This window comes from Saccopteryx bilineata, chromosome 1 (genome assembly GCF_036850765.1).
Source record: "Saccopteryx bilineata isolate mSacBil1 chromosome 1, mSacBil1_pri_phased_curated, whole genome shotgun sequence".
NCBI lineage: Eukaryota > Metazoa > Chordata > Mammalia > Chiroptera > Emballonuridae > Saccopteryx > Saccopteryx bilineata.
In genome coordinates, this window is record NC_089490.1 from 12,494,060 (window position 1) to 12,508,349 (window position 14,290).

Consider the following 14,290-nt stretch of genomic DNA (forward strand, 5'->3'; position numbering starts at 1 on the left):
ACTGAGCAGACGCCTACAACTAAGGATAGAAAGAAGACTTTGCTGAGACTGAATGTCATCTGTAGTTGCAAAACAAATTTTAATGAAGAAAAAAATTTTAAGGCCTCTGATAAAGGTCTTAGAAAGAACTCTTAAATTCACAGGAAGAAAAAGAGTATTTGATTAAAGAATGGGTGGAAGACCTGGACACCTCACCCAAGTAGACACATGGATGTCAAATAAGCACAGGAAAAGGTGTTCCGCCTCAATGTCATAGGGGAGCTGCGAATTAGAACAATGAGAGACCAGCACACACCCGCCAGAACGGCCGGACACCCAGGACACTGACGGCCCCGAGTGCGGCGAGGACGTGGAGCCACAGGACGGCTCACTGACTGCTGGTGGGAGTGCAGAACGGCACAGCCACTGTGGAAGGCAGTGCGGTGGCTTCTCACAAAATCAACACTCTCACCACGATCCAGCAATCATGTTCCTTAGTATTTACCAAGAAGAGCTAAAAATTTATGTCAAAAAACCCCCACACAAAACCCCCAAACAATGTCCACACAAAAACCTGCATATGTATGTTTCTACCAGCTTTATTCATAATTGCCAAAATGAGAAGCACCCAAGGTGTCCTTCAGTAGGTGAGTGGATAAATAAACCGTGTACTTCCAGACAATGGAATACTCCTCAGTGCTAAAAAGAAATGAGCTATGAAGCCGTAAAAAGACATGGAGGGAAGGACCTTCAGTGCATATTACTAAGTGAAGAAGCCAGTCTGAAGAGGCTACATACTGTATGAGTCCAACTCTACGACATTCTGGTAAAGGCAGAACTGTGGAGACAGTGAAAAGGTCAGTGGCTGTCAAGGGCTGGGGAGGCGGGGGGGTGGGTGATGAGAAGGCAAAGGCCAAAGGGTTCTTAGGTCAGTGGAACCATTCTGTATGATACTGTGATGGGTGATAGTCATTATACATCTGTCAAAATCCTAAAAAGTACCACATCAAGAGTGACATAAACTAGTCTTCAGGTGATAACAGTATGTCAGTGCAGGCTCAGGGACTGCACCACTTTGGTGAAGGATGCTGAGTGTGTGGGGGCAGAGGATATGCGGGCACTTTGTACTTGCCATTCGATTTTCCTGTGACCTAAAAATGCTCTAAAAAACAAAGTCTAGCCTGACCAGTGGTGGCGCAGTGGACAGAGCGTTGACCTGGGATGCTGAGCTCGCAGGTTTGAAACCCCGAGGTCACCAGCTTGAGCATGGGATCACAGACACGATCCCATGATCACTGGCTTGAGCCCAAAGGTCACTGGCTAGAAGCCCAAGGTCGCTGGCTTGAGCAGGTGGACACCGGCTTGGCTTGAGCTCCCAGTCAAGGCACTTAGGAGAAGTAATAAATGAACAACTACGGAGATGCAACTACAAATTAATCCTCTTCATCATTCTCTCTTCCTGTCTTTCTGTCTCTGTCTTTCTCTCTTGCAAAAAAAAAAGAAAAGAAATATAAAAGAAAATACAAAGGCATTTTACATTTTAAAATTTTTCCATTGATTTTAGAGAGCACAAGAGAGGAGGGGAGAGAGAAAGGGAAAGATGGGAGAGCGAGAGAGAGAGAAACATTAACGCATTGTTCCACTTAGTTGTTCCATTTAGTTGTGCATTCACTGATTGCTTCTTCTACATGCCCTGACTAATCAATCCGTGACCCTGGCATACGGGATGGTGCTCTATTCACTGACCCTTCCGGCCAGGGCAAAGTCTATTTTTTTTTAAAGGTACTAGACATATAAAACACCCCAAATGCTAAGCATGTAAATAAATATACTCTAACTTAATTCTCACAATAACCTTAGAAACGAGATGATGTTAGTGGATGGACTTCTATTTACACTTGAAGAAACTGTGGTTTAAAGAGGGAAACTCAGACCTGAATGAAAGATTGACCCTAACACCATGTTCTTCCCCCACACCCTGGACTCCGCCTGACTGAACGCTGTAGCACCAGCCACCGTTATCAGCCACCATAATAAGAGTCCCAGGAGTCTGCATCTGAATGAAGAGCTGAGATACCTGTTGTAGCTTTGGTTCTATAGCACATGCTTTTAAATTTGCAAAACATGCTCCATATATTTAGTAACAATCAATCGCAACACTCAAACTAAAAGAATATAATTTTCCACTCTAGTTTTCTGGGTAGCCTGACAGACGTTTGTAGCTGGTTGATGAACTGCGAGGCAGCCACGCTGAATGAAGCTCATTCGGAGCTAAGCCAGCAGGGCCTGGAAGGCCTCCAGATCCACACACTCGGCCTCAAGAAGGACAAAGGTTGCTTGGCTCCCTCTGCAAATTAGTAAGTACTGGCAGTTCCTCACTTCCCATAGGGGAAGGCAGCCATATAAAATAAATAAGCAAATAAGCAAATAAGCAATGGGAAATAAAAAAACACGAACGGTAGACCTAGCTCCTCACTGCACCCACGTGTTAGAAAATAACTGAGTTTTTATACCAGGCCATTGAAAGGAGTGAGGGAAGCAGGCTTGTCATTTAAGGGTCGGGAGCAAACTCAGCAACTGTGGGGATGAGGTCTGGCAGTGGGAAAAGAGGGCCCGAAATAGACGTATTAAGCCCAGTGAGGCCAGAGTTCTGGTCAGCGTGTATTTTTAGTACCTGCACATTTGTAACTTTCACACGTCCAGTTCAAAATTAGTCCGGCTATCAATCTTTCTAAATGCCAGAAGAATGATTCCTACCCCGCGATGGTTCTCACAGTGGGACGATCGCCTATTCGAGGCCCAGCACTGACCCGGCCACAGCTCTGCCACCCTGCAAACCCGTCCCGCCCATGGTCCACCCTCACGCTCCAGTACCCCTCCCTCGGTCAAAAGGAACGCTGGCTCAGTGTGATCCGTGGGCGGTGGGCTGGGGGCAGCCGGAGCGCAGGGTGGACAGGAAGGAGGGAAGTGTGGCAGGGACTCCTGGGAGGTCTCCCAACACCCCTTCTCAGCCTCACCCTGGGGAAGGCTGAGAAAAGGAGCTACCTACTAACTGACCAGACCGAGTCAAGCTCTCAAGTAAGACTCAACTCGACCAGCCTGTGTTTTAGGTCACAGGGTCCCCGCTGGCATCTTCTTCTGCTGTGAAATTATTATGTTACAAGTCTGTCTTTATCCACCTCTGCTGGACACGACAAAGGAGAAACGAGAAACGAGTTAGGCGACTGTTAACAAGTCAGAAAACCCACTGGTACAGGGACAGTAAGAACTCTGACGCAGTCCTTGCTCACCGCTGCAAACAGAACTAAATTTAAAGGAACTCATTACTAAGGTTTTGCTCTTGTCTAGCTCAAACCCTTTGTTCGCTAGCACTGAAAAAACTGCATCATTTCAAATATTCCCAACAGCAGTTCAACTTGTTATTTCTTCTATGTAGGAACTTTTTGAAAAATAAGTATCTGCAATTTTAAATACTTGTATATTCACAAACAACAATTTTTAAATCAACTGGGAATGACAGTTTCTAAATCTAAACAGGGAATCGATACATAAATCCTACCCAATTTGCTACAGAGAAATTCTTCTTATTTACTCCCTTTGAAGAGCCTTTCCTTTGAGATACTGACGTCCTCAACATTCCTGCCATAAGAGTCATGATTACCGACCAAAATTAACCACACAAACCCATACCCTGCTCTCTTCACTCTTCTTTATAATCGCTTCTCCTCCTCCCTCCCCAAATCAGCATCAAAGAACTGAAGACACTTGGGGGTCACCGCCCTGCCAGACCCAGTAGCTTCCTTCAGTCCCTGCTCCAGGCGCTGGTGCACAGACTTCTACCAGAGACGCTTCAGCAGAGCCCAGGCCTTCACACCGTTCTGCTGTCGGGGCGCTCACCACTCCATTCCTGCTGCAATGGGCTGCGGACACCATCACAGCGCTATTTAAATGGGCTTCTCTTTTTACTTTTTTTTTTTTAATATTTTATTTATTGATTTTTAGAGAGAGAGAGAGAGAAGGGGGAGGAGCAGGAAGCATCAACTCCCAAATGTGCCTTGACCAGGCAAGCCCAAGGTTTCGAACCGGCGACCTCAGTGTTCCAGGTCGACGCTTTATCCCACTGCACCACCACAGGTCAGGCTCTTTTTACTTTATCAAAACTTCTGGGTGAGCCTGACCAGGTGGTCGTGCAGTGGACAGAGCGTTGACCTGGGACACTCAGGACCCAGGTTCAAAACCCCAAGGTTGCCGGCTTGCGCATGGAACTCATGCAGCTTGAGCACAGGGTTGCTGGCTTGAGCGTGGGATGACAGACATAGTTCCATGGTCTCTGGCTTAAGGCCAAAGGTTGCTGGTTTGAAGCCCTAGGTTGCTGGCTTGAGCAAGGAGGTCATTGGCTCTGCTGGAGCCCCCTGGTCAAGGCACATATGAAAAAGCAATCAATGAACAGCTAAAGTGATGCAAGTATGAATGGATGCTTCTCATCTCTCTCCCTTCCTGTCTCTTATTCTCTCTCTCTCTGTAAAAAACAAACAAAAACTTCTGGGTGATAAGCAAAAAGCAGAACAGATTAGAAATTAAATCTGATTTGAATAAGTTTGGTTATTTTATTCTGTTAACATTCAATGTAACAATTCATGTAACTAGAGAGTGACATCTTGAACATTAATTTCAGTATTTCTTAGAAATATAGTACTAAGGGCCTGACCTGTGGTGACACTGGATAAAGCGTCGACCTGGAACACTGAGGTCGCCGGTTCAAAACCCTGGGCTGGCCTGGTCAAGGCACATATGGGAATTGATGCTTCCTGCTCCTCCTCCCTTTCTCTATCTCTCTCTTTCTCTCTTCTCTAAAATTAATAAATAAAAAATAATTTTTTAAAAAAGAAAAGAAATACAGTACTAAGGACCCGTAGTGCTTTAGGACCCTAAGAAATATATGGCCAACCAGGAGACTCAAATCATCAAAATACTGTCTAACCAAAAAAGCTACATGAAGCATCTGGCATAGGCTTCACCAATTAATTCATACACATTAATCCAAATTTATAATTGAGGAGCCAAATAAAAATTTAACTTATTCTATCTATGACCTGCTAAGTAAATCAATAGTAGAGTCCAATAATAATTTACACACCCTCAAACACTTGTTCATTTGAAAATAATCCGTGTTAACTACAAATCACTCGTTAAAGCTAGATGGTGAACCTTTACTAAAAAATAGTCTAACACTATGCATATATGTGTCTATGAATCAGAAAGCCCCATAATACACAGTTCAGACAATTAACTAGTGTTACTACTAGCAAATAAATCTGAATTAAGAAGGCCCTTGAGCCAGACTGTGACACGGGGGACCCAGGTTTGAAACTCTAAGGTCACTGGCTTGAGCACAGGCTCATCCGGCTTGAGTGTGGGCTCACCAGCTTGAATGTGGGGTTGCTGGCTTGAAGCCCAAGGTCGCTGGCCTGAGCCTAAGGTCCTAGCTTGAGCAAGGGGTCACTCGTTCTGCTGTAGCCCCCCGCCCCGGCCCCGTCCATCAAGGCACATATGAGAAAGTAATCACTGAACAACTAAGGAGCTGCAATGAAGAACTGATGCTTCTCATCTCTCTCCCTTCCTGTCTGTCCCTCTCTCTGACTCTATCTCTGTCAAAAGAGAGAGAGAGAGAGAGAGAGAGAGAGAGAGAGAAGGCCTTTCAGGCCCTGGCTGGTTGACTCAGTGGCTAGAACATGAGCCCGGTGTATGGATGTCCCAGTTCCAGTCCCAGGCAGGGCACACAGGAGAAGAGACCATTTGCTTTTCCATCGCTTCCCCTCCCACTTCTCTCTCTTCTTCTCTCTTCCCCTCCTGCAGCCATGGCTTGACTGGTTTGACTGCATCAACCCCAGGTGCTGAGGATGGCTCCATGGAGCCTCCACCTCAAGCACTAAAAATAGCTCGGTTACAATCAAGGCCTCAGATGGGTAGAGCATCAGCCCCAGACGGGGTTACTGGGTAGATCCCAGTCAGGGCACATTCAGGAGTCAGTCTCTCTATCTCCTCTCCTCTTGCTTGAAAAAAAAAAAAAGGAAAAAATATATATTTATTCCTTGATATGAAAGGTAAGATGTAAGGAATTTTAAATAAACTTATGGAAATATAAGCATCCCTCATTTAGTGAGAATATGGAACAAAATGGAAGCTCTATAATGGTTAGTCCTAGAAGTCACCCGAATATGGTGCACAGAGATGTGTTGTAGAATTGGGCACCTGAAACCTGTATAATTATGTTAACCAGTGTCACCCCAATAAATCCAATTTAAAAAAATAGAATTCACTTGAGGTAACCAGATGTGAAACTCACAAGTAGCCAAATGTTTCCCACTAACTTGTTACGTTATCCCAGACTGTCCTGTGGCTTCTTTGCCTTTTCACAGCTATACTTGACGTTGAGTGTTACCCTTAACTCTGTCAGTTTTTGTTTTGCTGAGAATATAGAGCAATCTCAAAAGAACATCCATGCCTGGCTTGCGGTGGTGCAGTGGACAGAGCGTCGACCTGAACACCGAGTGAGGTCACTGGTTCAAAACTCAAGGTTGATGGCTTGAGCCCGAGGTCAACCAGTCTGATCCCCAGTTAAGGCACAAAGGAGAAGTTGATGCTTCTTCTTTCCTTTCCTCTCTCTCTCCTCTCTCCCTCTCTCTCTCATACACACACACACACACACACACACACACACACACGAGAGAGAGAGAGAGAGAGAGAGAGAGAACATCCACACGCATCCACCTCTACATCCATCTATCTGCAGCCATATGCCCTGCCTCTCCGCCTGGTACATGGAGGCGCTGTCTGTGCTCCAGCTGAAAAACACCCTCAATCTATGTGTGAGAGCCTCTCTCTGCCCTACTTAAGGACATTGCTCCAATTCTCCTTCTCTCTCTTCTGCATCATAACAGTTTATCTCTACACAAGATCAGATCATCTCCACTATATGTAAAACACACTAGAATTTCTCCTCAAGAAAAAATAAACCAAACCTTCTCTTGACTCCATATCCTCTTCTATCTACTGCCTCCCTTTATAGCAAAATTCAATATAATTCTCTAGTATTGATTGATTGACATTCCTTTCCCACTCTCTCCTGAACACACCTCAAACAGAATTTCACGCCCTCATCAATGTTGCCAATTATCTCCTTGCTGCTAAATTCAACAGTCAATTCTGTCTTCACGTCACTTGACCCATCAGCAGTCTCTGTCATGGTGACATCACCCTGCCTTGGATCAGTCAACCTTTCCTTGGCTTCGAGAACACACCTCGTTTCTTCTGCTCCCCTGCCCGCTACCCTTTCCTCATCTCCTCAGCCTCTAAACTGTGGAATGCTGCAGGGCTTGGTCCTCAGCTTGTCTTATCTTCTACACCTTCTCACTCTCTTTGTGATTCTGTCCAGGCTTGGGGCTTAAAATACCACAAATAGGTTGACAGCTTCCAAATTTATATCCCCAGCCCACACCCTGAGTGTCAATTTCTATGTATAGCTGGTATCGCTCCTTCAGTAGTCTTCTCCATCTAAGGAAATAGCAGCTCCACCCTTCCCATTACTGATCAAAAACCTTCAGACCATCCTTGACCAAACTCAGTATCTCATACCCAGTCAACAAAATCGCATCTTTGGCTATAATCCAGTTGTGACCTCATACCACCTCCACCTCCACCATCCTGATCTGCACAATCTCTACCTATCATCTCAATTAAAGTAGCAGCTCCCTAACTGGTGTCTATTCTCAGTGCAAAAGCAAGGGAAACCCTTTTAGATTTAGTCTTACCAGCTATGGTCAATTATAAATTGCTATAATTCCTATAACTTGAATACTGTCCAACATATCAATTTCAAATTCTGAGGCTTTCTTTATGCCCACACAAGCAGTACATTCTTGTCTTGTTTTGCAATACTTTTAAAATTTAAAAACTTCTCTAAACTTAAAATTTTTATCTAAAACTTATTTTAACATTTGTGATTTTAGTATTTTACTTTCATATATAAGGAAATGTGTCTTGAATAACTTTTATATTTAGGATGAGTCATATCCTTAAGAAAGGATGATTAGAAGACTCAATCTCTCAATTCACATCTACATCATCCATGCCTAAAGATGCTAAAAAGGATAAAACTGACCATATTAGCAAGTTGCCTAATTCCTAAAAAAGAAGTGTCTACTGCAAGAAAACTGGATAAAAACTGTAAATAAACAAAAATGGCCCTAGCCAATTAACTCAATGGATAGAGCATCAGGTCTGCATGCAGACATCCCGGGTTCAATTCCCAGTCAGAACATACATGAGAAGTGACCATCTGCTTCTCTCCCTCTTCTCTCTCTCTTCTCCTCTAGCAGCCAGTGGCTCATTGGTTCAAGCATTGGCCCTGGGAACTAAAGACAGCTCATTTGGTCCGAGCACATCAGCCTCAGGCACTAAAAATAGCTCAGTTAATTCGAGCACTGGCCCAAGACAGGGGTTGCCGGATGGATCCTGGTCAGGCGCATGCGAGAGTCTCTTTATCGCCCCTCCTCTCACTTAAAAAGAAAATGACATGCAAATGGCCAACAGGGATGTGAAAAGGTACTCAACATCACTAATCACCAGGAAAATACAAACAAAACCTCAATGAAATAGCAACTCAGACAGCTTAGAATGGCTGTTCTTAAAAAGACAAGATGTCTTGTTTGTGTTGGACATGGAGAAAAGAGAACCCTGGTTCACTGCTGGTGGGAATGTAAATTGGTACAGTCACACTGGAAAACAGTATGGAAAAAATTAAAATTAAAAATTAAAAATAGAACTATCGTAGGATCCAGCAATTCCATTTATGGGTATATATCCAAAAGAAACAACATCAGTATCTCAGAGATAACTGCACACTCATGTTCCTGGCAGCATTATTCATAATAGCCAAGACATGACAACAACCTAAATGTCCATTGACTGTTGAACATATAAAGAAGATGTAATATACTGCATTGTATATTTGAAAATTAAGAGAATAAATCTTAAGTTCTCATCACAACAAAAAAACATTTTATAACTATGCTACAGTAGAGAAACCAGACAGACACCACCTTACCCCAGCAACCAAGGTAAACATCACCAGTAACAGACACACTGACATCATGTACCCTCGGACAAGGGCACGTCACCTCTGTGATATTATTGCCAAAAATGTATGACCTCAATTGAATCAAGAGAAAACATCAGACTCAAATTAAGGAACATTCTATAAAATGATTCACTGTGTATCTGTGTGCAGCTCTATTTTCTTGATACTTTAAAACAACGTATCACAAGACACCAAATGCAGAAGCAGATATGAAAACCCATCTATCCAGACATTAGAGATTTGTAAAGCCTGACCTGTGGTGGCGCAGTGGACTGAGTGCTGACCTGGAATGCTGAGGTTGCCGGTTCGAAACCCGGGGCTTGCCCAGTCGAGGCACATGCAACAGGCAACCAATGAACAGCTACAGTGAAGCAACTACTTCTAACCCCATCCTCCTTTCTCTGTAAAATCAATAAATAAAACCTTAAAAAAAGAGAGATTTGTGAAAAATGTAAAATCTCACACTCGTTTCTTATTAATGAGCACTGGGGGAAGAGGGTGGCAGTTCTTTAAGACAGTTAGTTGACATGTTTTAAAATGTGTACTTTGTAAGGCTGAAGAAAGAAAACCACTAATTACTGTGGTCCCCAGTACTACCTTCTTGTGTGATATAACAATGTCATTTACAAGAGCAAATAAATTCTTTCATCCACTCAGTGAGCACCCAGCCATTAAAGATGAGTATGCCAAGTTCAGATTAGGGAAAAAAGTTTATTATACATGAAAAAACATAAAATTGTACATAAGTCAATCACAATGTTATAAAAACTAAAAACCACAATGACTAAAGACAAGAATTGCTTCCATATGTTTTGAAGGGAATTATTTGAAGACTGAATGGTATTTATCCTCACAACGGTGGGCTTACTTGGTACCGAGCATCACAGAGGATAAACTGTGAGCCAGAGAGACACTTAGAACTCTGGTAACTTAGAATCCTGTAGGCTCAAATGAGGGCTGTTCTCCAGATTTGCTCTACTGGGTGTAAAATAGCTTTATTATTCAGTTTGGCATTCAAAATTTGCAAAAATATCCGTGTTTCTGATCATTTTACTTCTTCCCACAACACACGTGCTGTCTCCAAGAGGTGTGACCAGCTGCAGCTAACGGTGACAGCAGAGCAAGCAACAGATGCTGCTGAAGTCAGTCTAGGTCACTTTTCTATAACTGGAGCACAGGTTTTCATTCTACCTGCTTTCTTTTCTCTAATGCTGATACTGGCAGTCAGACATACATTTTTATTCAAGTTTCTTCCAGCCTGATCAGTGGTGATGCAGTGGATAGAGGATCGACCTGGGATGCTGAGGTCTCAGGTTCAAAATTCTGAGGTTGCCAGCTTGAGCGCAGGCTCACCAGCTTGAGCATGGGAACTCTGACATGATCCCATTGTCGCTGGCTTGAGCAAGGGGTCCCTCGGTCTGCTGTAGCTCCCCCGTCAAGGCACATACGAGAAATCAATCAATGAACACTAAGGTGCTGCAACTACAAGTTGATGCTTCTCATCTCTCTCCCTTCCTGTCTGTCTCACACAAAAAATAAGATAAGTTTCTTCCATTCCCCTTGTTTAACCCCTTTTGTGGATCTGCCAGAAGAAATTCATGTCTTAATGCCTTTGCACACATTAGGCAACCAGAAATGTCGCAGTAGAGAGATGTGAACACTCGTTTGGTTTCAGTTCCCTGATCTCGCTGAGATGCCTGGATAGAGCATGTTACAAACTTAAGGATTCTCTAACGCCAGGTCTTACCTCCATCAAGTCCATTCAGGGTGAACTCACAAAGCTCCACGTGGCGCACTAAGCCCGTATGTCTGGATCACACGCCACCCTGAAGTGTGTCTCTGCACAGCTGTGCCAGGCTGTCAGGATCGGGACTGGACCACGCTTACTGCCTAGACCCCCGGTCGGCAAACCACGGCTCACGAGCCACATGCGGCTCTTTGGCCCCTTGAGTGTGGCTCTTCCACAAAATACCACGTGCAGGCACTACCTCGATAAGGAATGTACCTACCTACATAGTTTAAGTTTAAAAAATTTGGCTCTCAAAAGAAATTTCAATCGTTGTACGGTTGACATTTGGCTCTGTTGACTAATGAGTTTGCCGACCACTGGCCTAGACTGCCTGCATCACCGCAGCGGCAGCGAAGCTCTCTGCCTTCCACACCCGGACCCACGGCCTCCCGCTCTCCCACTCAGCATCAGGCTCTGACTCCGCACGCACTCTGGACAGGGTGCTCTTACAGCACGGATCGCACGAGGCCGTAACTACTTGTCGACAACTGTGACTGCTCGCCATGATGGCTCACAAGTCCTGAGTGCTCACTATGTACCTGGGAGGCACTTTATCTGCCTTTCCTCATTCACGTCACAGCAACTTCGTGATTTAGGTACAATTTATTCCCATTTTACAGGTTTAAACCCGACTCTGCCAACCTCCCATTCCTCTGGATTTGTATCATGCTCCTGAGTCTGTCCCCAGCCTTGGAACGTCTCTGCTGTCCCCTTCGCCCCTCCAGTCCTGTGTGCAAAGAGAGAGGGAAAGAAGTAAAACCCCTGGCAGGGTGGCTTGGTGGACAAGCACTGTCTCAGTGCCCTGAGGTCAAGGGTTCGATCACCGGTGACGAACACAGAACTAAATGGAACGGCAAGTTGCTGCTTCTCTCTTTCTCTCCCTCCTCATTCCCCCAAAATCAATGGGAATTTTTAAAGAGAAAATTTAAAACACTATACATTCTAATCTCTCTTTGGATCCCACTAGATTATAAGTGCTGAGTTCTAAAATTGCCTGTCTGCTCAGTTTATCCTCTGCGGTACTCTGTCCACAGTGGGCCCAAAGCTGTCTGTGAGAATACACACCATTCAACCTACAGTCTCAGAAAATTCTCACTTCAGTCCTGACCACACCACAGCAACGCTCACCAACTTCTCCTGCCCCTCACACTCCTACCACCAGGCCACCCCGGTACATAACCTTAGCTTCTCCTCAGACGGACGGGGTCGTCTGCAAGTTTCTCCAATTTTAATCAGTATCACTGAGGCTCTAGGTTTCTGTACCCCCCAACCTCAAGACAATGCACCTCTTCCCTAAAACCTGGGCTAACCAAACCCAAATGCACGTGCCCATCTCACCATCCTACTGGAGCCGCCCTCTGAAGCCATCCTTCGTGCTCGTCCCACCCCTCCTCCCTACACTGCTGACCGCGGGACCCGGCACTTCTCTCCGCAAAGCCCTTCCCCCTCGGCTTGCAGGACACCGCCGCTGTGGCCATGACGCTCTCCAGCCCAGGCCTGCCCGCTGTTACCTCCGGACAGCTCCTCGCAGGCCGACTCTCCAGCCTCCCCACCTAGGCCCCTGGTGCTCGCCTCTCCACCGCCAGGCCTGACTCCTCACTCCATGCCTGGTCCCACACCTCCAACAGCACCAGTTCATCTGCTCCGATTCAACAAGACAAAAACCAAAGCTCCATCTTCTCTCCAAAACCAGCCTCTCTTCTCAACTTCCATCCTTCCCATCACCCAGGACCCAAATTTAGAAGTCGTCTAGAACTGCAATGCCGCCCCACCACCCCGGCTCCGAGCGGACCATCTGCCGCCCAGTCTGTCCTCCTTCGGAACACCTCCCATTTCCTCCTTCACTCCTTCCCCGGTGGCCACGGCTCTCAGCCCAGAACAGAACAGCCACTTCCCGACCACTGCTTCTGACGGAAAGCCCGTTGTCACGTGTACCCTGCGTTCCACTTCCCAACAAGCCCCTTCACAGCAACCCCCTGAAGGACGACCACGGTCCCCCAGTGTGGGATCAAACCCAAACGTCTCAGCCTCTGAAATCAAAGCTTTATACCCTCAGCTCCCCCCTCCTCCCCCACCACAGCACGAACCCCAGGCGAGGATCATGTGCTCAGTCTCCGACATGCAACAATTCATTCCCACCTCCATCCTGCGGGGGCCCCTTCTCCCAACACGCCCTTCCCTCCTTCCCAGCTAGCTAACTCCCACCGTTTCCCAAAGCCCAAGATGGAGGACTTCAGCACCTGCCCTCCAACATGAAGCACCCCAAAGCACAGCCTCTCTGTGTTTTGTCAATTGTTCCTTGTAGCTGAAGTCCTGCCTCAATTTTTCTATGTGACTCCAAACAAGAAACTTAGTAGCCACTTGTTCAACTGTCCTAAAACAGCTAAGGGAAATTTAACTCAGCGTTTTAGGAAAGCACTGTTCCTGGAGAGCAGTGAACACGTCCCCAGTGTCACAGATCATCACGACACCAAGAACAGTGCTCTGTATCAAGTAAGGACTCCATAAACTGTTGTTAACCAAGACAGAACTCGGAGGCAACAAGACATGGGTTTTTTTTGTGTGTTTTTTTTTTTACAGAGACAGAGAGAGAGTCAGAGAGAGGGATAGATGGGAACAGACAGACGGGAACGAAGAGAGATGAGAAGCATCAATCATCAGTTTTCATTGTGACACCTTAGTTGTTCATTGATTGCTTTCTCATATGTGCCTTGACCGCGGGCCTTCAGCAGACCAAGTAACCCCTTGCTCAAGTCAGCGACCGTGGGTCCAAGCTGGTGAGCTTTTTTTGCTCAAACCAGATGAGCCCGCGCTCAAGCTGGTGACCTCGGGGTCTCGAACCTGGGTCCTCAGCATCCCAGTCCGACACTCTATGCACTGCGCCACCGCCTGGTCAGGCAAGAAGCATCCTACAGTTTTCATAAACTTGCATTTTTAAAATTCATCTTCTATCTGATGGTCCTTGGCACCCATAATGTTTAAAATACTAAAAATTCACACATTCTCAAATATTCTTTAGGGCAATTCTAAAAAGAGAAACTATAAGTGTCAAGGATAGAGAGCAGGTTTGAAGATGCTAAGAATTGCATAAAAAGATCAATCAGAGTTCAAGGCGGTGTTAGGTTACATTTGCATTATTTTTTTGGCCATCGAAAATCAATGTTAGAAACTTAGCATGAAGAAATTTTTACTACACACACACACACACACACACACACACACAGAAGGAAAAATGTTAAAGCTGGCTCCACAAACAAAATAAAAAAGCTCTCCCACAAAATAAATAAATTTCAACACAGACACTCCTTCCGGGGCAGAGGGTTAACGAGGAGGCGACCTGTGAAACTAGCCCACGTGTACATGAAACAGGGTTCTTGGGCTGC

At 45.4% G+C, this 14,290-nt stretch overlaps 1 protein-coding gene across 1 annotated transcript in view; it reads right to left on the minus strand.

Annotated features, from left to right (window-relative positions):
• The window catches only part of NUDT3 (nudix hydrolase 3), a 78,324-nt gene that overhangs the window by 47,877 nt on the left and 16,157 nt on the right, over positions 1-14,290 (minus strand). The window lies entirely within an intron of this gene.